The sequence below is a fragment of the Sus scrofa genome, chromosome 17 (genome assembly GCF_054392235.1).
Source record: "Sus scrofa isolate SSC_HxYL_T2T_F1_AM1 chromosome 17, Sscrofa_HxYL_maternal_Yorkshire_Landrace_v2.0, whole genome shotgun sequence".
Lineage (NCBI taxonomy): Eukaryota > Metazoa > Chordata > Mammalia > Artiodactyla > Suidae > Sus > Sus scrofa.
The window spans coordinates 27,455,605-27,480,236 of record NC_139399.1 but is presented as its reverse complement, the minus strand read 5'-3'; the positions used below and the strand labels follow the sequence as shown (position 1 = coordinate 27,480,236).

At 40.0% G+C, this 24,632-nt stretch overlaps 1 long non-coding RNA gene across 1 annotated transcript in view; it reads right to left on the bottom strand.

Annotated features, from left to right (window-relative positions):
* The window catches only part of LOC106506610 (uncharacterized), a 421,075-nt gene that overhangs the window by 4,768 nt on the left and 391,675 nt on the right, over positions 1-24,632 (bottom strand). The gene's annotated exons all lie outside the window — the stretch shown is intronic.

Genomic DNA, 24,632 nt, shown 5'->3' with positions numbered 1-24,632 from the left:
AGGCCCTGGGCTTTAGCCAGTGTCCCAGGAAGCAGACATTCTCATTGACGTGCATCTAAAGGCCAGGAAGTGTGCCCCTCCATGAGGGCAGCTCTCTGCGTCTCCTCCACAAAGCTGCACCTAGAGAACTGTATCTTTACCTACATCGAAGAAAACTTCATGCTTTTTTTGCATCTTTCTTTTGAATGTATCACTGTCCTGTTGTGCCAGCTTCAGGGTGTTACCTTGGCTTGATGGAAAGTAATACTGGTTCCCATTTATATATAAGGCATAAAGTTTCTTTGTAAAATTAATTAATTGGAGTAAAATAAAAAACATGATCTTTCCTCTCATCAGAGCAGAGAAGAGAGACAATGTTGATTTTCATCCAGGAGAAGATGCAACACTCTTCTGCCTGGTGGAGAAAAATAACCCCTAAGGTGACTGTTAGAATTCAGTCTGAATGCTTCCACTGGGAATTGAACCCAGGACCTTCTGAGTGTAGCAGATGTGATAACCACTACACCATGGAACCTCATGCCCTGTGACATGCTAACTAGCTTTTTTCTAGCCTGGACTTCTTCGTCCAGCTTTATCAAATGAAAAACTCTGATTCTCTGTTTCTTTTTGGAGCTGGCTTTCTGTGGTCTAAAAGAGTTGAAATCTTTGACGAGTACTCATTCTGTATTTGTAGATGAGCCATGTTTTACATTTTTGAAGAACAAAATGAAATAATTAGTCTTCAACAACACTGAACATGTAAAATTCAGCAGTTATTCCTTGATCATGTCCAGTATGCCAGGCACACAAATAAACATAATTGAAAACTGTGGTAAGTGCTTTGAAGGAACAAGTGGGTGTAGGGTGAGCTTAATTTTTATTTTGGAGTCAAAGCAGTGAAAGAAAGGAAGTCAAAAATGTGTAAGTGATTAGACATGTGGCTCAGAGACATAGTCAGATTGCTAAGGTAACATGATTGGCTGAGATTCTGGGGTGTCTAAATATCTCCCCACCAGATGGGTTCCTAGAAACTCAAAGAGGACAACCCCCCTCCCCCAGCCCCTGCCAAGCCCAGAGCTCCTAAATCCTCATAACCTGATGGATTGTCCTCCAGACAACTGCAGCGTTACCCTGCCCTCTTCTGCCTCCCTGGCCATGCAGTGGCACATATATGGTGGAAGAAGGGGCCAAGTGAACTGGAAAGAGGCACCATTGCCTGTGGGAGGAGACAGAGACCACTCCTCAAAATGACTCCTATGTACCCCTTTCTTTCCACTTAGAGGTACAGAGCTGGGGAACACTTTGCCAACACCCAGGGAGCCATGCTCTATCTGGGCTCTAAGTATTCCAGTCACAGACGACTAGATAAGCTTGAACAGCAATTTCTTCTGCCTCTGTCTTGCTCATATGCCCAGAACAATTTCATCGGGAACATCTTTCTAATAACTGAACAGGGTCCACTTAAGAAATTCCAGGGTGGTTATCTGTGATAGTCTAGGTGGGAAAAGAATCTGAAAGAGAATGGATGTGTGTACATGTATGACTGAGTTGCTTTGTTGTACAGCAAAAATTAAGAAAGAAAAAGAAAGAAAAGGAAAGAAAGAGAGAGAGAAAGGAAGGAAGAAAGAAAAAGAAAAAGAAAGAATGGATGGAAGGAAAGAAGGAAAGGAAGAAAGAAGTTAATTCTAGGCTGAAGAGGAAGCTCAGGTAACTGGGAAAAGCAGCTCCATCCCATGACTCTTTTGTGCCAGCTTCTCTGCTGAGCCTCACAGGCAGATGTTTAGCCGCACAGACCCAGGGACTAAAACAGACACCCCCTCAGCATGTTCAGTGGATGTTGACTTTCGTCTGTAACACCTTCCACCCTCACCATCAGAGGACGTCCCACCACTATCTTGATACCCTTCCCTCTTGGAAATCAGTGGCTTCACAAGAAAAACACATCCCGGTTAGTTATCACATTTGATTAAACACCTCACCCTGAAGTGTAAATATTTCAGGGGCCCCTCCTGTCTCAGAGATCTGCACCCCTGGCTTTACAGCAGCCCTCTCAAACAGTGGAATTTCTGCTATCAGGAAAAGCCAGATAAAGGGGATATTTTGGGAAGGAGGATTTCCCAAAGTCTAGTCCTCAAAACAAATTGCTTTAGGACAATTATGACAGTGATTTATTGAAGTAAAAAGGCTATTACTTTGTTCTTGCCACATAAAATGTCTGTGTTTGCTTAGCTTAGCTGATTTCCTGGTGTATCTGAAATACATTGACAGAACCCTATAGAAGAATGTTTGTCTTTTTTTTTTTTTTTCCACTTCTTTTTCTCTATTGCTTATACTCAATTTCTTCCCTTTGGGAAGACATTTTAAAAACACTTCACAGCTACTTTGAAAACAGCTGTATAAATGCAAGACATTAATAAGAAAAATCCAAACAGGCACTGGGGCAAAATAAGACCAAAGTTATTAAACCATAATCTAAAGACAGTCAAAGTCAAGTATACCTACAACGTTGGGTTCAAAACATATGTGATTTAATTAAAATCTAACTTGTGTTTCAAAAGCACAGCTAAGTAAAACAGTATGCCTAACACTTGCAAAATCTTCGATCACTCATACACACGCACACGCAGTACATGGGCGCACACAATCATTTCCTGAACCCTAAAGCCGAGGAGGCTCTAGTGTGAAAACAAAATGAGGTCTTGTACACGCAAAACTTTAGTTTCATAGAACATTTGACCACAGTCTCTGCCCGCGCGCCTTGGAAGTATCACACGCCGTTTTTTCATAGCCATATCAATTAGTCATCCTGTTCCAATCCCTGCAAAGAGATTATCTACTTTATCACCGTGAGCAGTGTGCAGATAACACAGCGAGCGGAGGTTCCCGACAGCCGACTGTATCCATTTGTTTTCTATTCATTCCAGGGACAGGGCAGTTATAAAGCTGCGTGTAGGAAATGCAGCATTTGTCCTGCACAAACTTCTTTATCTTTATTTGCCCCATTGTTGGCTCTATTTTTTTTTTTTTTAAGTCTCCTGGCAGCCAAGGGTCACATTTCCATGAAGATAAATTTCATATTGGACCCGCTGGGAGCTGATGTCAGTGCACATCTGTGCCAGGACAGATTCAAAATGATGGCAAAGAGGAAGTTTCTGGATTTTATTTCTGTATTATATTGTCCTGTTTTCCTGATAACGGAGCCAGAGAGGACTGGGAACCGGGATCTATTTTTTTGTGCCTTGCTCATCACCCAACAATGGATAAATACGCCGGGGGCCCTCCCTGTTAGTCCCACTTCAGTCTGATTTTCTCTGAGTTGTCCCGCGGGTCCTCAAGCACCTCGGTCCTGCGTTCTTACCTGCAGGCGCAGCTTTGCTCATGCCCTGGGTGATGGGCAGTTAGAGCCCAGGCATTGCTGCATCCAGGGTTTTGCCGCCAGGGAAGGTTGGGCTGGTTGTGTTGACAGGGTTACTTCCTGTCCCTTATCAGCCTGCCTGACATTTGATGTGTGTCCATTTTGTGTGGCCACTGGAAGCCAAATGTCATAGCTCCAAGATAACATTTTGCCCCGCTTTCCTCCCATTTCCAAATGAATTCAGTTTTTTTCTGTATGGGTAAGCTCAGTTCAGAGTCTGGGGGGAATTCCAGAGTCAAGAATGTGCTGTTTATGAAGTAATCCTAGTAACGTGTGGAATTTTCATCGTGAGGTTTTTTTTTTTTTTTTTTTTTTCCTTTTCCCTTGCAAAGGCTAAATGTTTAAGAAAAATGCAGGAAACTGGCAATTAGAATCAATTCCCTTCATAACAACAGCAGGATATCAGCTGAAAAATATGTCTTTTAACTGGTGTAATGATTGCTGTAAGAGAAATTTGGGGAGTGTCTGTGGAATACACAGCTTGGCCTGGGGGTGACTCAAGGTCCAATTCTAATACATTAAGTTCTATTTCAAAGGCTGGTTTACACGGTGAGGTTTGGAATTCAGAATGTGAGTCCTGATTAAATCCGTGATATAAAATAAGGGCCTCAGGTTGGGCTCCATAACTTATAATATTCAAAATGTGTACTACCTGTAGCTGTTACAGAATGAACAGTAAAAAGTATTGTGGAATAAGATAAAATAGATTCTTTAGCCACAAGGCCATTTGTAAACAATGAATTCATTATACCAAAGACTGCTTTTTTAAGAGATTTCTACTTTGACCTCTCCCCTTTTAATGATTCAATTAATTCAGCAACTATTTATTTATGTATTATTATTTTTTTAATGGCTTCACCTGTGGCCTATGGAAGTTCCAAGGCCAGGGACTGAATCTCAGCCTCAGCTTCAGCAACATGGGATCCTTTAACCTCTTAGGTCAGGCCAGGGATCAAACCTGCACCTCTGCAGAGACTCAGGCCACAGTAGTTGGATTCTTAACCCACTGCACCACAGTGGGAACTCCTCAGCAACTATTTAACAAGCACCTATTATGTGCCAGGCACTATATTAAGTGCAGTGAACAAAACTGACAAAAAGCCCTGCTCTTGTGCAGCTGACGTTCTAATGGGAGAGAGAGAAAATCAAATATAATTTAATTTACAAGTGTTAAGAAGAAGATCAAAACAAAGAAAGGAGTTAAGGAACATCAAGAAAGATATGGTGGCAGTTTTGGATTTAAGCACTGAGCAAGTATGATTTGAGTCAGATCCTGAAGTCATAAGCTATCCAGTTTTCAGTGGGAGCCAAGCTTCAGAAAAAGGCCACAGCAAGGGCAAAGGCCCTGAGGTATGCTGACCTGTTTCAGTTCAAGTGAGAAAATGCTTGTTGGCTCCTATGTCCAAGGAAGGAGATGAAAACCATGTGATGAGAGGAGTCTAGACTATGAAACATCCCAAGATGCTCTCTCCTCTTTCTGGGTGGCTGCTGAACGTCTTTGTTCTCTTTGCAACAATCAACAGCACTGAGGTGGGGTAGGTGTTGAGGGGGTGGGGTTATGTCCATCTTTTTCTTGTGAACTGCTTTATTTTCTCTGCAACAATCAAAAGCACTGAGCTGGGGTAGGTGGTGGCGAGTAGGGGGGTGGGTTATGTCCATCTCTTTCTTGTGAACTCTAATTTACTCACAGAACAGCACCTAGGAATTCACGTGAGATATGACCCTGTAGTTCATTTCTATGCATGTATTTCTCTCTGTATTTTATGGTGTCTTTCTTGGTACAAAAGTTTAAAAACCTTTACTGTGATACGTAACACACAGAAAACAATAATACGTAGCTCACTGAGTTCTCACAGAGCCAACACCCATGGAACCAGTGCCCCAGGTCAAGAAACAGACACTGCCAGCTCTCCCATACCACCTCCAAGCAATGCCCCCCACCCCATAAAGTTACACTAGTATTCTGACTTAAAATAACCACCTCCTTGCTGTTTTGTTTTAAAGAATGGATGGTAAAGGGACTCCCATGGACTCACTATCATTCAGTTCTAATAATTATCAAAGGCAGGTCAAGCATGTCCCCATAACCCCCATCCCCCCACTCATCTAGTTAAGCTTCTTAGTTCATTCATTTATTTGTATTGCCCTAGAATCTCTATGAGGTGAAACTTACAGATCTAAGGCATACAGCTCTGTGAGCTTGGACAATTGTTTATGCGGGCACAAACTGATAGGAAGGTCTTTGAGCCTTGCAAGTTTGTTTTGCATCTGTGCGAGCTTTCTTTAACAACACAGAAATGTGACCTGTGGTTTCGGTCCCCCACTGTGGACCCCTGAAAGTCCCCACACAGCAGGCTGGCAGCCAGAGGAGGCCCTGAAGTATGCTTATATTGATCTCCCGAAGCCTTGTCTAAATGCAGACTGTTATCAGTTACCCACTTCTCTACCCTGCCCCCCCCCACCTTTTTACTCTGTTGGCAAAATAGTTTGTTATGGATCCGTGATAAACATCGGTGTCCACTGAGATATGTCAAGGCCACCGCCGTGCAAGGCCTTCAAAGCATACCAGGCTCTGCATTATACCATAGTGTGAAGGATGCGCCTGTCAGGGGGTCTCAGCCCAAGTCTGCCAATGCTCATCCCCCATTTTCCACGAGTGCAAGGCTGTTGCCCCCAGACTCCCCAGAAGGCTCTGTTCTTTACCTTTTTCCTAATGACAAAACATGGAGGGTTTATGGTGTGTAAGCTCAAGAAGGTAAGAGCGGCTTGGACAATAAGCTGAGGTTTGGGTTACTAACTCCCTTTGGTGACACCTTCAGGGATGAGGGTTTTTCTGCTGATCCTGACCAGAATCCAGGGCTCCGACTTGGGGGTCCCTCCCTTTACCCTGCATCACTATTGAGGGGCTGCCCCTGTCTCTCTCAGGTAGCCAGTAATGAGCTATAAACACCTTCATCCCCTCCAGTCACAGGAAGCTTATGACATCAAAATGTCTTTATTTCATATTACTCCAGAGCCCTTGTCATGAAATTTGCATATGGCTAATATTCAACAGTTTGCTAATAAATTATGTTTACAAATGAGTCAGAATTCCATGACTTCATGATATAATTATATCTCATGATATAATTACACTTAACATTAACTGCATATTTTGCATGCTCAACAATATTTTATTAATCCTCATCCTGAGCATAGTTTGGAAAACAACAACAAAAAAACAAATTAAAAAATAAAATGAGAGATTCCCTGGTGCCCTAGCGGGTTAAGGATCTGGTGGAGTCACTGCTTTGGTGCGGGTTCAATCCCTAGCCTGGAAACTTATGCCTACCATGGGTGAGGCCAATTTTTTTTTTTTTTTAATGATACAAAATCTTTGAAGTTGTCCAAAATATCCCTAACACTGGACTGTGTTTAAATTTTATTTGGATTTTGTTTTCACCCTTTGGTTTTCTTGATATAGTTTAGGTCAGCCCCACGGTATCTGCTTTACCCAGAGGCCTATATAAAACCACTGCTGCATAAAAACAAAAGCAAAGTTTGGTTTCCAAAACTGGTCCATGTTAATCATGAGTAAGAGTGACACAATCCCCAATAGAGATGACATTTTCAAGTCAAAAATGCCACTGCCCATACAAGCAGGTTTCCAGTGAGCCTGAATGTAACCGAAAACCTGTGATAAACAATGCACAGCTCTAAAAACCTCTAAATGTTCCATGTTATGGCATTCTTTTGTTCTAAATATTTTTTTACATCAGAAAAATTGAGATAAAAGACAACCAATAGGGCACAATCAGCATTTCCACGATGAACAAACAGAGCTTTATGTGGCCCTACCACATGGATGCCAGTTATAGGCCTGCTCCTGCATCTCCAGGGAGCTCCAGAATCCTTGAGAATCTTAGGAAAATGCAGACTCTGATTCTGTACTTCAGGGGTGAGACCAGACTGCATTCTTCACAGGCTCGCCAGTGAGGCCAAAGCTATGGTCCATGACCTTCACTCTGAGTAACAAAGAGTTAAAGAAAGTTCCTTTCCAGGGCTAGAATTTTTCAGGTAGTGGGCTGGAGTGGGACAGAGGAGGTTGGAGAAGGAGGGGAGGGTTGTTGAGAGTGAAGGTAAATTGCTTTTGGTTTCCTGCAGTCACTTCTGCAAGCCTTTCATGGGAAAGTGAATTCAAGGTATGGGATTCCTGCCTTTTAAGCACTGTCTCTGGGACCTAAAGTGTCCCAAGTGAATATTCAAAGACTGGCCCAGAGTCTTGCTCTTTTGACTCTCATGGAAATTAACTATGGTCTGGCCAGTTTGTGCTCTGGAAAAAAAAAAAAAAAAGCATCTCTATTTTTGTGGGAACCTGCATCCCATAATAACAGTGATTCTCAGTAGGAGCAACATGAAAGCAAATTAACCCTTTAAATTACAGGGAGCAGAAAGCAGTAAATTCCTCCTGATCTGAAGCAGTTTCCCATTCTTTTTTTTGTGCAGCACAGGGCTCCTTTTAAGGCAATGAAATAAATGTCTGTGGGCAGGTAAAGGCTGGTGGGTCTTGCTTCTAAGAGACTTGATTCTCTCCACATGGCTGTTATTGACCAAAATAAGGTGAGAGATGGAGGGATATCAGGGGATAAAAAGATTAACCATGTTGAGGCAAAAGAAACTCACTTTTGTTGAGTTCCTAGTTTGTTTAAGACCCTCTACATAGAGTACGCCATTTAAATTTTGCTCCAGGAGTTCCCGTAGTGGCACAGTGGAAATGAATCTGACTAGGAACCATGAGGTTGTGGGTTCGATCCCTGGCCTTGCTCAGTGGGTTAAGGATCAGTTGTGCTGTGAGCTGTGGTGTAGATTGTAGATGTGGCTTGGATCTGGTGTTGCTGTGGCTGTAGTGTAGGCCGGCAGTAATAGCTCCAATTTGACCCCTAGCCTGGGAACCTCCATATGCTGCGGAAGCGGCCCTAAAAAGACAAAAGACAAAAGACAAAAGACAAATAAATAAATAAATAAATAATTTCGCTCTACCCCTGTGAGGTAGGAACTCTTTTCTTTATGTTCTCTGTGAGGAAGTGAAGATCCATCAAAGTTAAGTCCATTGCTTATGGTTCCACACGAAGTAATGGCAGAGCTAGGGGATGTGAACTCAGCTCACTGTGATTCCAGAATTATTGGAATTTTTTCCCAGTTTCCCAGGCTGACGGCATCCTGCTCATTTGCAGGCAGAACCAATCACTATACACTGTGCCCAGCACCCAGGCCCTCCATTGTTAGTTGTTGCCAAAAATGAACGAACACATTCTTATCATTTAAATTCACAGACCCCAGCAAGAAGCAGACTTTTTTTTTTTTTTTTTTTTTTTTTTTTTTTCTGCCAAGCTTCTGGCATATGGAAGTTCTGGGCCAGTGATTGAATCCACGCCACAGCAGCGACCTGAGCCATAGCAGTGACAACACCATATCCTTAACCTGTTGAACCGACAGGGAACTCCTGGAGCCAAATTATTTTTAGTGGCTGTTTCCCATGTCACACAGGGGCATATATTACAAATAACAAGTTGTGGGATTACAATCAAAGTAGATAGTAATATATGTGGATGAAACCCTCCTGTCCTCTTTAAAGGCTCACTCAGTGGTTTTGCTTTACCTCTTTTGAAAGTTCAGAGAGGCTAACTCTCCCCTCTGCCCAAATCAGAGCCATAGTAAAAGGAGCTAGACAAAGTTCCTGGTATTGTCAGTTCTCAGATGTCATAGTATTTCCTAAGAGCAGCATCAATAGGTTTCTTGTAGCAAAAGAGGGAAAGAAAGAGACTCTGGGTGAAAGAAAAGCTGGACATGAGTCCAGGGCAGTGAGACGGGCCTCATTTATCCATATACAGAGCACAGGAGGGTCCCTGCCTGACCTGGACCTGACAGGAAAAACAGTCAAGTGGAAAAACAAGTCATGGTTCTGTGACCCAGAAGTATTAGGAAACGGCATGGAATTTGTCTCCTGCGACAAGAAATGAGGTCACTGCTGCTGCTTTGTTGATCCTGATATGGATTTGTCTCATTGGAATCATTGGAATCTCTAATGATGATGTCCCCCTGCCCTGGACGATAAAAGGAAATAAAATTTCTAGATGAAAAAGCTAGGAAAACAGGCGTTCCCACCGTGGCTCAGCAGTAACAAACCCAACTAGTACCTGTGAAGACGCAGGTTTGATCCCTGGCCTTGCTCAGTGGTTTAAGGATCTGGCATTGTGGTGGGCTGTGGTGTAGGTCACAGACATGGTTTGGATCTGGCATTGCTGTGCTGTGGTGCAGGCTGGGACCTACAGCTCCGATTTGACCCCCAGCCTGGGAACTTCCATAAGCCCTGGGTGTGGCCCTAAAAAGACAAAAAAAAAAAAAAAAAAAAAAAAAAAAAAAAGGCTAGAAAAACACACATACACACACAATGCATCAACACACAAATGCATAGCAACAACAGAAAACTAGTGCTCCCAGTCTCAGGGAGTAATGAATCACAATTTTCAGGCATTATTTTGGCAATAATGCTACAAACAGATATTCCAGTGTCCTCATGTAGTCGGTTGCATTTTTCACATCCACCAAAGAAATGACTTAAAATGTTTGAAAGAAAGCAACTGTTTTAAAAAACCTTGACATTATATTCTAAAACAAGGAGTATGGACATCCTTAAAAACAAAGAATCAAGGTGTTTGAATTGTTCATATATAAAGGAAAGACACATCTCATGAGTTTCTCTTCACCTATTTCATTTCTGGGCACTTACCATTCACCCTCAATTTCTATTTATAGAATTTAAGAAAAAAGAGTCAGGAGTTCCCATGGTGGTGCAGCAGAAACGAATCTCACTAGGAACCATGACGTTGCAGGTTGAATCCCTGGCCTCACTCTGTGGGTTAAGGATCTGGTGTTGCCATGAGCTGTAGGTCACGGACGAGGCTTGGATCTGGTGTTGCTGTGGCCATGGTGTAGGCCTGCGGTTGCAGCTCCAATTCGACCCCTAGCCTGGGAACTTCCATATGCCGAGGGTATGGCCCTAAAAAGCAAACAAAACAAACAAACAAAAAAAGAGTAAAAAAATGTTTGCTCTGAAAAGGAAAGCACTGGGTCAATAGGGAAAAAGTTAGTGCCATAAAAAGAAAATCCCCAAACATTAAAGATATACTCTCTTCTCCTAGTGACAGACCTATCAATAAACCGACCTTCCATGTGTTGGTAGAAAGACCAATTGAAAATTCTCTTGTTTATCTCTGTCTTACTAGTGTGGGGTATCTCAGTCTCTCTCCTTTTTCATCCTTTACCATTCTCACCAACAGGAATATAATATACATATTATACTTATGTATATATATGGGATGTGTGTGTGTGTGTGTATATATATATATATATATTCATATTCATTTTATAGTGAGGTATTTATTTTTGTTAACATGGGCTTAGGAATGGTGCTCCAGAAGTAGAAACTTCTGAGAACATATATTTTCTAAATCAACCTCTATCAGCCATAGGAGGAAAATACCCAGTGGCCACATGGATGCCCTAGGATGTCAGGCTGCCCACACATAAAAATCAAAGATAGATATACATGTATTTTGTTTAGTGTGAAATTTATATCACTGTAAATGCTTGCTAATGTCTCAGAAGAGCAAATACTGCCACCACTGTTTATTTTGTTAGTTTGTCACTATGACAGTAGAAGATCTTTAATGCTTTGCAATTTTCTTTTTTATATATGCTCCAACTCTTTCCTACTGACTCTTCCTTTGGTTTTCAGAGCTTGCATTTCTTGGCTCTTCTTTCCTAAATCCTACAAAGTTATTTCCTACAGAAAGCAAGGCCTGTGAATATCAGTCTAAGAATGAGGAGTTGTCATATTTTATTTTGCCTTTGGAGAAGATACACTGAGGGTGACTGGGAGTGGTGGGACACTTAGCTCCTCCCGTAATCTCTCAAAGCCACCACAGTTAAAATTTAGGCGAGAATAGTGTACTTATCATGCAAGTGTAGAGTCAAGCCATGGGGCATAAGGATGCATTGGACCCTGTTGGGACAGTTCATTGGTTTTAGATGGACAACCTGGGGGAGAGTGGGTGTTGAAAGGGCTTGAAGGTGTGAAGAAATAATCACAGTGCTTCCTGAAGTAGGCTGTGAGAGTGCCCTTCTTCTCTGTTCCTTGCGAAAAACCAAAAAGGGTTCTCTGATAAAATAACTTTGAGAAACAGTGTGAAAGTCCAGTGATTGTATTAATGAATGAACCAATCAACCTATCAACCCAGAATGAAGAGTGCTGGTTCAAGTTCTCCCCACACCACCCACTGGCTAAGAATCACTGGGTACCACTTACCCATCTGGACTCAACTTCCTCGTCTCTCAATAAAAGGGTTGACCAGATCTCCAGTGAGATGTCCCTTGCTTTTAACATTCCATGACCCTGTGACCAGAAGATCTCTGAGATCCCTTTTACTTTAGGATTCCATGAGTCAAAGGGAACCAATGATCTTATCTAACTCTCTCAGGACTCCAGAATTGGGGAAGGCTGCTTAATTGGTCTAATTTTACAGTGAATCACCATTAGGCCCCGTGGCGATGTAGCTGCAGACTGTGATTCTTCTCTCTAGTGGTTAAGACTCATTTTATTTCTAAAGGCTTTTTAAAATATTATCTTCCTTACTGTTGCAAATAAAGGCAGCGGAGCCTCAGACAGGCTGATTCATAGCTACTCTTTCTCAGGCTCCTAACTACAGAAGACAATCGACACAGGCTTCCCTTTGCTTTCGGCTTTCTTTCTGCCAGCAGACTGTCTGGACCTTGCCCGGGCCGTCTCTAGGCATTCATGAATGCTGCATTCACCCCGCTGGAAATCCAAAGTGACTAACTGGTGGACAATTTGGGCTGCCTGCAATCACATGTAATGTCCTCTTATGCCATCTACCCCCTTTCCCTAATTTAGCCCGGAAATGGGGACAGCACATAAAATGCAGCCAGGCCAGTAGGAATTCAGTGACAATGAGGAGATGAAGTACAAAAGTCTGGCTGGTCCTTGGCACCATCTGTATGTTGATGGCTCACCCAGTAGATGGTTTGAGTGAGAAATGTTTCCTCTGAGCTGACATTTTAAGGAAGACTCGCAAATCACTAAAGTACTTGTAAGTTAATCATTAATGCGTTATCTTGAGAAGAAAAGATTGCCCTTGATGCTTTAGATCAGCGATTGGCAAACCATAGCTCTTTGGCTGAACTCAGCCCACAGACTGTTTTTTGTAAATAAAGTTTTATTGGAACACAGCCCCCACTCATTTATTTACACATTGTCTGTAGTTGTTTTTGCTCTGAAGTGGCAGAGTTGAGTAGTTGCAACAGAAGCTGTGTGAACTGCAGAGCCTAAAATATTTACTGTCTGACTGAGTCTTATTTTAGATTTTATACATGTTATTTGATATGAACATGTCTTTTCATTCCCTCATTCTTTTCTTTCTTCCTTGCATCAATCATTTCATAGATATTAATAAAGCAATGAAGTAAATACAGTAAGGAATAGAAGAAAAGTATAAAATAATTTCCTGTCCTATCAAAATGTAATGGGATATCAGTGGTCATCTTATTGCAATCAAAACTCCTGTATATAAACAGGAGTTCCTGTTGTGGCTCAGTGGAAATGAACCTGACTAGTATCCATGAGGATGCAGGTTTGATCCCTGGCCTTGCTCAGTGGGTTAAGGATCTGGCATTGCCACAAGCTGTGGTACAAATTGAAGACATGGCTTGGATCTGGCATTGCTGTGGCTGTGATTAGGCTGGCAACTGAAGCTCTGATTTGATCCCTAGCCTGGGAGCCTCCATCCATATGCCAAAGGTGCAGCCCTAAAAAGAAAAAAAAATTATGTACAAAATCCTTTAGAAGTGCACCCTTGCACACACTCTCACACACCTGGCCCTCAGGAGGAAAAGAAAAGCAAGTCCATGGCCTGTTCGTATTCTCCACCTTATCAAGTTGGCCATAATATATACAAATTATAGAAAAACATAAATACATATAAATTATAAAATCATGCAACCTAAAGTTAAAGGGGACCATTATTTCTAGTCCATCCTCTGTAGTCGATGTCACAAAGGAGACTAGATAAAAAATCTAAGCGGTAGAATATGTAGGAACCTTGGCTCTTGTGCTGTCTTTCTAAGGTAAACATACATACATATATGAACATATAAAAACTCCATAGTACCTAAATATTTGTGGTGTATTTCTAAATGTTTCAACACTCTAGCTTAGTTCTCCCTCAGAACAGCTATTGCCAGAATACGATTTCTCCTTTTGTAATTCTGGCATGGACAAAACAAGTAAATACAAGAGAAGTTTTGTCTGGGATTTCCTCACTCAAGGAGGAAGACAGGGTTCCAATAGGAACTTAGTTTTAAAGAGGAAATAAAACCTACCCTTGTTCAGCTAATGCCATCCTATGTGCTTCTATCCCGAAGCCGTGAGGAATCTTGGAATCAAGGATGGGCTTGGTTTTAATTTTGAAAGCAAACGTATCTTCCCCAGACAACAGCAGATCTGACACTGAATTGTGTGAAAATCAGAAGCCAGGACAAATTCAGAATTAAGTATGAATTGCTGGCAATTACAGCCCGGTTTAGGCAATGCTGTTTCTACCAATCATTCCCAAGGAGTATTTGAATATGCTTATGGAGCATGTAATTCCCTAACAACTAAGGCACTAGATAGATTCTTAGTCTTAATGCAACAAAACAAATAATAATAATATAATAATAATTACAATAATTCCATCCCTGGGACACTTCTTTTCTGCTCGAATAACAAGCTGATGTCTTGTTGATGTGCTGAGGACCAAACCTTTCATTTTTCTAAGCTATTCTGTAGTAGGAGTTTATGAACTGGTAGATCAGATTACTGCTGCTTATAGAAAGCTGCTGGAAAGTGCAAACTGCAGTGCTGGAATTTTAATGCCATATTTTAGTGGAATGAGTACATAGCAGAGGAAGATTAATTAGATTTAAGATAGAAGGAGAGTCCAATTTAATTTTGCCCCATTACTCGACATGCCTAGAAATTATACTTAGTGTGTGGGATTCTTCCCCCTGTGGGATCAGCTCCAGAAACACCTCCCCACCCTGTCAAGAGGCAAGAGATGTACTTCGTTCTACCCTCTGCTCAGCCTGCTCTATGCCCTCAGGGGTCTGTCTGTGCCAGAACTGCCCCGCAAGTCAGTGGGAGTTCTTTTCTGGCACAAATTTTGCAAGATGAGAAATGGGCCTCTCTGGATAAGAAACATTGGCATGAAGCTCCAGCTCTGATCAAAAAACCCTCCATGAGGCTTAAGCTCCCCTTCTGCTGCAGGAGGAAAAAGCAGAGAGAAAGCCTATGGTCACATTTCCAATGTTTGCAAGTAGATTCTTGCCTCTACAGATGAAGCCTGGATTAACCAAATAGGGACTTCCAGGGCTGAATCAGGAGATGGTCCAGACGAGGTACAGTGCCAGGAATGCACCTTGCCTTTTTCCCCTCAATAGCTTCACATTCATCAGGCTTTGAAAAGCCCTCTCTTTACCTGTTGAAGTTCTTTAAGCCCCAACTCCAACTCAGTGGTCCTTCCCTGGTCCTTTTTAATCTTTTGTTGTTGTTGTTGTTGTTGTTGTTGTTGTTGTTGTTGCTGTTGTTGTTGTTTAGGGCCACTTGTGGCATGTGGATGTTCCCAGGCTAAGAGTCAAATTGGAATTGCAGCTTCTAGCCTATGCCACAGCCACAGCAACAGGGGATCCAAGCCACGTCTACCATCTATACCACAGCTCACAGCAACACCCGATCCTTAACCCACTGAGCAAGGCCAGAGATTGAACCCACATCCTCATGGATTAGTTGGGTTCACACCGACTGAGCCGAAACAGGAACTCCATGGTCCTTTTCAATATTGATCCTCTATTTTTTAGAGCATTTAGAGTGTTCCACAGAACTTGGCCTTGAAACTCCACAACTTACCTTCCACCTTTCAAAGAAAAGCTAAACAGCTAAGACAGATACTGATCCACTCTGCCTACCTCCCACCAACAGAGGGCGTGAGCAGTTGGGAAAGTGGTCTCCTAAGCAAAACCCCTGTGTATTTGCTGGACAATATTCTCAGGGAACATCATGATTCTTGGCCTGTTTCTCATACTAGCGCACAAGCTTTTAAGAACTAGAAGCAGTTCAGTGACCCTAAATCTTCAACACCAACTCTAATACCAGGTCTCATGCATAAGCCCAGTTCTGGAGAAGCCTGGAAACACCGTTTCCCTGAATCTAAGATGTCATGTATTTTAAGATGTAATCTAAGATGTCATGTTCAATTTAGTCATAATGGAAGAGACTACTACATTAAGTGTACTCAGTGATTGTAAGATGCATTGAAATTTCAAAAACATGATGGTTTAAAGATTAATGGCCACTGTAAAAACTGATAAAGTTTACCAGCAGCATCAACCCCAAATCCAGTGGAACTACTAACTGAGTTGCATGGATCACAGATGGACTTGTGCTTCTGAGTCTATAGAATGGTGATAATTCTGTTCCCTATACTAGGAAGCTCTGTCTTAAGCATTACAACGGATAGTTCTTGATTTTCCTCTCATCAATCCTGCTTCCCAATAGAGCCGTATTTCTCTCTGAATCCTGACCCAATTTTCTAGGACATTGTGCCTTGTCAGCTTATCCTGATGCTGTCCTTTTTTGCCTCTCTTACAATTAAAAGAACTTATGCACAAGGGAAAAGCTTTCCAAAATAATTGCCTACTTCCTAAGGCTATTCAGGGATACTGTCATCAGTGCTGAGGTGGGCCTCCTGTCTGGAACCTGAAGGTTTGCAAAATTGCCTAAATCAGTAATTCTCAACCCTGGGCTGCACATGAGCATCATTAAAACAGCTTTTAGAAAAGATCACTGAATGAGCCTCACTCCCCAAGATCTGATCTTTGTTCTAGACTGGAGCCCATTAATTCATGATGATTTTTTTTAAATACTCGCAGACAATTCTATATACAACCATAATTCCCTTTTGGGGTAATATTTGTGTGGAAGGCACAATGCGTATAAAACTTATGTCCTTGAAATTGACCCCAGCAAGCTGATGCAAGGATATGACAAACATTGCAATTGATAAATATCAAATGGGTAAAAGAATATTTCTCTCCTGTAATTCTTATTCCAATTCTATAAGACAACAAGTATCCTAGCTGTAATTTCAAATTTTTATATCCAGTTCTTTCACTGCCAATTCAGGGATTTAAATCTCTGTCTTTAACATCTTAAGTTTAAACGGAAATTTTTAATAAATTTTAGAGCTTTGTTTAAACTTATTTAGCAGTATTAGCTCATATTCATTAATTGCCACATGTCAAGAACTTTTCATGTATCTGGAACTTTCCATATATCTGGATTTAAGTTTGCATTACTGACAAACTCATTTAATTTAGCATTTCCTTTTAAAAATCAATGATAAGGGAATATGGATCAAGGGTTTATACAATGTTATAGAACATTATGGTATAAATTATATTAATTTGAAGAAAGGAAGTTTAAAATGTGATCGCTGTCATGCACCGAAGAGTTGACAGACTCTGAGTAATGACGGATTGGAAACTACAACTAATGTCCTATCCAAAATTATCTTGTTGAGGGACTCACACAATTTTAATAATTTAAAAAATTAGTTTTCAACATTCTGTTCATTTTTGGAATTTCATTATAGGCCTGATCTCAGGGTTTAAGGCATGGAACCTTTCAATGCTAAGACAGCTCCATGGTGGGAACCATTTACTGTATCAGTGTTTCAATTCCCTTGAATAGTTTCCAAGAGCAACAGTCTGCTAAAGTATGCTGTTGAGCATAGAAAAGTAGAAAAGTGCCCTCAGTTCTCCACGACTTGGTTTTTTTTCTTCTTTTTTTTTTTTTTTTTCTGGCTGCACCCATGGCTTGTGGAAGTTCCCAGGCCAGGAATGATACCCGAACCACAGCAATGACGTGAGCTGCTGCAGTGACAACACCACATCCTTAACCCACTGAGCCACCAGGGAACTCCTCCACTCCCTTCTTGATCTACATTCTTTCTTCCCATCAAAAGATGAAATCGTATCCCCTATCCCTTTAATCTAGGCTGGACTTGTGGTTTGCTTTGGCCCAAAAGAGAAAAGTAAAAAGTTAACCTATGATCCTACCACCCAGAAATATCCTTTTGTTTTGTCTAGCTATTTAATTTTTATTCTATATTTATAGAAATGTGCTTCCTTTCATATAGACATAGATCACATTTTTTTTCCAATTGGCAGTACACTGTATATACTGTTTTATTAAGTTCTTTTTTTTAAAAAAAAAAGGTATTTTAAAACACTTTCAATATCAATACATTTACCACAAAATGATCATTTCTAAAAACTTCATTGTATTTCATACAATGGTACCATGATTTATTGAACTAATGCCCCTGTTGCTGAACATTTATAGCACATGCTCAAATAAAAACAAATGAAACAGAAAGAGAGCTCCCATATTTCCAATGAGAAGACTGGGAAAAAAAACAAATGATTTTGGCTCATTTGATTCTATCTCCTTAGATGTTCAGCAATGGTCTCACATGAGAACTGGTTCCATTTCCTTATTTGAATAAATAACTCTGAGGAATATGTTTGTGCCATAAGATTGTGTATTGAGGTACAATTCCTTATGGAAGTTTCCAAGAATTGAGACTGTTGGGTAAAAGTGCATGGAGATTTTGAAGATCTTGCACAATTGCTTCTAAAATTTACGTCATTCAATGTTTCCGTTCAGAGCATATAAAAATTGTGAGATGAATCAGGTTTTATGTTTTTCTTGAGAGATTTATAAATTATATTTTTCTAAAACTTTGTGGATTTTATCTAAAATTTCCATTTCATTAACAAGAGTATGCGTAATAACTTGTAGCAATGTTTCTATGTTATAGGTGTGATAACTCCTTATTCTTTTATAATGTTGGTTATTTGGGCCTTCTCTTTTTCTCTCTTTAAGTTTTTCTTTAATTTGTCAGACATTTTAAATTTTTGCCTTTTTAAGGAATCAAATTTCAGGAATGTTGACCTCCTCTGTCCTGTTCTTACCATTTTTATCGCTTTCTTCTACTTTGTGAATGTTTATTAACTCCTTGTAATGGATGTCTTATTAATTTTCAACCTCTGCTCTTTTCTTTATTGATTTTTTCCCTGTAGCTCTATCAGTTGTTGAGAGAGAGATATAAAACCCTGAGGGGTTATTTTTTCGTGACTTGATCTTCCAGTTTTGAGAGAGGTGTGTAAAAGTCTGTTATATTAGTGTCATTTTGCTTGTATCTTTTTTAATTCTCTTATTTATATGTCTTTTTGAGGCTCCACCAACTTCTGATTGATATATTTGAATCACTATCATTAGGTGCATGGATGCATCATACATCTTTGTATGACTTGAACTTGTTATATACTTCCAAAGTGATTCTCTAACTATATATTTTGCCTTAAATCTATTGTGCATAACACTAGTATAGTTATATCAGCGATCCTTTGTTTCATACTCACATAATACTTATTTTTCTTTTTAGTTTCATCTTTCCTACAATTGGATCCAGGCTACACAGGGTGTGCACTGCACAACCTCAGGGGAGACTCTTCATAAACTAAGATGTGAATGCCCCTCTTCTAGGATTATGCTCTGTGCCAGATTTCATTAGTAGTTTCTTTAGTCCAAGCTAGTGTTCTTTTCTTTTAACTGTTCTATCTATTTACATTTAAACAATTACTAATAAACTTATGTTTAAAATATAACATCTTATTTTTTATTTTCTTTCTCTCCTACCTGTTCTGCTTAATTTCCCTCCTGTTTGCAATCTTTTGTTTTTAATTCTAATTTTTCCTTATACTAATTGGGAAATTATGCCTAGAAATTAAAATTATCCCTAGAAATGAAAATATGGATACTCATCAAATTATAAAATTGATTAAACCACTTTAACTCCCTTTTGTCTTAGTCTAAGTTAATCTGTTGATGTTATTTTGTATTTTAATTCTATTTTAATGCTTAATACATTATTATCAAGTTTTATTATTATTATTTTGTTCATTGTTAGATTTTTCCTCCCATTTTCACTGTGTTCTCTGCCCTTAATTCCCTTGTACACTTTGGATCATCTCTATGGTTTCTTGCTTCTGCCTCAAGATCACTCTTTAGTATTTCCTTTAAAGTGGATTTATTGGGCAAAAGCTCTCAATTTCTGGTTGCCTGAAAATAATTTTAATTTCACCTTCATATGGAAGGTATTTTTTACTGAGCATAGATTTGCAAGTTAACAGTTCTCTTCTCCAGTACATTAAAGACATTCCATTGCTATTGGCTTTCAGTGTTATTGTGAAATCAGCTGTTAGTCCTTTCTTTAAAATGTAATCTCTATTTTCTGCTTTCAAGATTTTTTCTTTGGAGTTCTACAATTTCACTATAGCATGATTATGTGTAAATGCCTTTTTATTTAGTTTGCTAGAGATTTTTCAGTCTTCTCAAATCTCTAAATGTCAATTTTCATCAGTTCTGGAAAATCTATTCAAATATTGTATCTCAAGCATATTCTCACATTCCACCTTAAGGACTCCAATTAAAGGTGTATTAGACCATATCAAGATCCTTCTTATATCTTGACTTCCCTTCTCTATTTTACCTATTGTCTTTCCATACTATGATTTGGATCATTTATCCTTAGGCTTCTATTAATTCTAATTGTCTCTTAGATTACATCTAACTGACATTTGAATCCATACACTAAACTTTTAATCATTATTATATTTTTAATTCTAGAAATATTACTTTTAAATAATATTCTAGATCACTCCTTAAGCTACTGTTCTATCCTTGTGGAGATATTTTTGAACTTGGTTTTCATTTTTTTAAACATAGCAAACTTAAGCATTTTATTATCTGTGTCTAAGAGTTCCAATACCTGACATATTTGGCATTTGCTTCTTTTCTTTCTCTATTTTTTAATTTTTATTATTTCTTGTTCATGGTTCCCTATTTCCTTGGGTGATTGGAAATCTTTGACGTTATGTTTCTCATTTTACTTCTAAATTATTCACACAAAAGTATTTTAAGGTCTGTGTGAATGAGCTCGTTTTCTAGCAAGAATTTGCATTACCTCTTTCATCTGCTTATTATTATTATTACCAAGGCTAGTGTGACTTTATTTAACTTGACAACATGCGTGTTTGTGTGTATATTTGTTTTCTTAAGGGGTACCAGGAATTATAAATTTGTTGACAAATCCATGCAAGTGCCATCTTATTTTTGCCTACCCTTTTCTGATACTGTGATCCTTGGGTTTGTCATGAAGTTGATTATTCCATAGGCTAAGAAGCTCTGGGTTTCATTTCTTTCCTCTATCTTCTTGAAAGTTCTCAAAACCAAAGTTCACATGTGTCAGTTTGGGCAACTGCCTTCAGGACAAAATCAAATTGTCTTTTGCTCACCTCTTAGCTTGCATCGTTCCCTACAATTTTGACCTATAAATCCTTACTATTTTATCATTTCTTTGACACTTTATAAGAACTCTTTTAAATTATTTTATTGAGTTTTCTCATTTTCAGCAGAAAGACTGATACAAATAAATCAATATACTATTATTAGAAACAGAAGTACAGCAATTGTGCTCTTCATATGTTGTCAGTATTAATCCTTTTGTCCTTTCTGCCATAAATATTTCTCCAGGTAGCCTTTGCTCATCTTTCCTGTTAGAGCTGTTCAGAAATGGAACAGATTGCTTCATGAGTGAGTGAATGATGAGCCACATGAAATGATCACTCACTGGCTGAAAAGCTGACAGAGAGGTTGTAAAAAATGATTCCTGTAATAAGCAAAAACTTGAACTAGGTGACGTACAAAGTGCTATCTAAATCAAAGAATGTAGGGGATTCTCTTTTCTCACTTAAAATGTATTTTCAATAAACTTTTTCATTTTTAAACATTCTGAAAGAGGATCCAGCTGCTATCCTTCTATTTAGTCAATATTTCTATTTGATTATATCTATTTTCTATTTTGTCTTAAATATTATCTTTTCAATTTTTTTACATATAGATGGCTTCCTCCTTACTTTGTAAAGGATGGCTTTTTTCACCTCTCACAACCTCCATCCATTTTTCTTGCATGTTACTGGATCTTCAGAAATTGCTGCATTTTTATTTGAGTTGAAAAATATATAGTAAATAAGATACTGATTTTATATGTGCTTCACAAGCACTATCTTACATAATCCTCATAACAGTTTTATGAGTTGTAAGTTCTTATTATTTCCACTTTATAGATGACAAAGCTAAGAAATATGGAGATAAAGTATCCAGACCAAAGTTTGGAAGTGATGGATCCTGGGGTTTTGTCTCAAGATGTCTGGCTCCAGAACACCCATTTGTAACCAATGCCCTGTAGGAAATTGTCAAAAGTCATTAACAACTCGCAGATATTTTCCAAGTAGTCAAAAAAGAAACAGTGAAAAGACAGAAGTCAAGAGTTGGAGAGAACCAGCTCATTGTGGCAATAGGATGAAAATAGAATCATTTCTTTGCAGTCAATATTCTGTGCACATTTGCGTGTGTGTGGGTGGGTGGGTGTTTGTGTCTACGTTTGTGTGTGTACGTGATGGTGATGCTTTGTCTCTTTTACAATTTTTCTCTACAAAATTATATTTCCTTGTTCCCTTGTCCTAATCATGCTGTGAAAATAGCCCTGCAGGAAGACCTGCCCCTCCCCGGCTACTGCAGCCTCCCTTCCTCCCCTTCCCTGTCTCATACATGACGTTTTCTGTGCAGTTCCAGCCCTTGGTCACGCTCTAACCTTGACAGTATTGACGTCAAGAATTGAGGGAATATACTGTGCCAGACTCAGGCAGGCGGGCTTTGGCTGCCAGCTCTTCCTCTAGAAGCTGGCCTCTTTCTGACTCAAGCATTCTTCCCCATCCTGGCCTTGTTCCTCCTTGCCAACTAGCCTTTCCCTCAGCTCACATATCATGTGAATCTTTATCAAGCTTGTGATGTTCTTGTCACCTGTATGGTCATCATCCATATCAAGGGTTCTGCCACCCAGGAAAAGTCAAGACCCAGCAGCCTTGCCCCTTTCTACAAACATCAGAGGACCATTTTGTTGCATATAGATGAGCCAAGGTTTGCCGTGATTTTTCTTCACCATAAGCACATTCCATTGAGGCCCTGGTTGGGCAGAGAATGAGTGGAAAGTCACTGTAGGCGCCCTCTCATCCAAAATTACCACCAGCAATGGCCCTATCACCCAGGAACATGCCCGAGCCCAAATAGGAGATGTATAGAAACTTTGATAGCCAAGTCTTGCACCATCCTTTGAAATTAGAACCTGGTACAACAAAGGACCAAAGCTCTAAGATTTAGGAAAATTTGTGAAAAAGCAGACTTGTTACTTCCAGATTTGGGGCAGAGGGTAGGTGGACTTGGTCAGGGAGAAAAAGGATGTTCTTCCAATTGCTCTAACATGTATGGTTTTCTACAACCTTGCATGATTATTTCTATCTCTTTCATCTTCATGAAGAATTCAAGATGATTATAAGTGACTGCGGGAAGGGCAATATTATTATCATACTTCCTTTTTTTTCCCCCTTCAAAGCCCAGGGCAATCCCAGCTGTACAAACTTGTGAAACCATAGAATGTCAGATCTGATAGTTTCCTTACAGTGCATCAAATTCAAGCCCCTACTTGACAAATGAGAAAAATCCAGCCCAGAGAAAATAAATGACTGTGCCAAGGTCACAGATTTCCTTATGGCAGTACAGATGTGAGAATCTGGCTCTCTAGATTCCAATCCCAACGGGTGCTTATTATAAGCCTGATACTAAAGGGTGAAGCATGTGAAGGGTTGCAGGCCCTGCAGTGTTGTCTCCTTCCCATGGTGACCACAGATGAATATAGCACTTTCCTGGGTAAACCGTCATGATTCTTTATGTCTCCATGTCGGTCCTTGAAGTGGATAATCAGGAAGGTAATGTCTTTGTTTCTCTCCTCCCACTTAAATATGCTCTAGAAAAATTAAATTCACCCAACATTACTTCAGACATCTCCTTTTCAGAGAAGACTTGTCTGATGATCCTTTATGAAGCAGTGTGTTCCTTCCCCCCCCCTTTTCCCCCATACACTCTGTAATTGGCTTCTGCTGCTGATTTTTTTTCTCCACAGCACTAAGTACCACCTGATGTGTCACAGATTTGTTTATTTTTTGCTTGTGTTTCTTTCTGTCAGATGTCAGAAGGAATCCAAAATTAAAAAAAAAAAAATGCTTGTAAAGAATAGAGAGAACTTCCCTGCTAATGCCAAGGTTGTCTGGTGTTGATTTAAAATCCCCTAGAAAAACAAAGCGTTCTGGTGGTAAGTGGTAGGTATGGGGGAAGAAAGAATTAAGGTAAAGCAAAAGGGGGAGGGGGGCATACAAATGTTGAAAAAGAAGCCACAGACCTTCCATTCATTCTCTGCCCAACCAGGGCCTTGATGGAATGTGCTTATAGTGAAGAAAAATCAGCAATCTGGGTGAGAAATGAGACCTGGAAACACGATGTTAGGCAGAAAGCAACTGACATCAGCTATTTATTGCTGTAATAATGCTGCGTAACAATCCACCCCCAAACTTGGGCTCAAAACTCTAAGTTTCATTGAGGTTGGGCTTGCATGGGCCCATTCACATTTCTGGAGGTCAGTGAGCTGCTGACTGGCTTAAGGTGGCCTCAGTTAGGACAAATGGATGGCCTGGCTCTGGGCCAGTCTCACTCTCCAGCAAGGTGTTCAAGCATGTTGTCTTAGTGGTGACAGAGGAGCATTGAGTGAGTGAGAGGAAGCACACAGGGCATCTCGGGGCTTAGAACAAGCACTGCATAACCTCCACTGTTGGTCCAGGCAAGTCACAGGGACAAATTTAAGGGATAAGGAAATAGACCCCATTTCCTGATGGGAGGGATTTCATAGGGGGAGGCTAGATGGAGGGGTAAAGACTTGAAGTCATACCTGCAATTTGCCATAGCAACTCTGGAAGTCTCATGGCACAGAAGTAGAGCACCTCTGGCTCTCCACAAAGGTGCATCTCTTTGAAAGTTATGCTCCCCACAGGGCCTGGATCTTTGGGAAATTACCACATATATGGATACAATGATGTATATCCATATATATATATGGATATATATATGGGA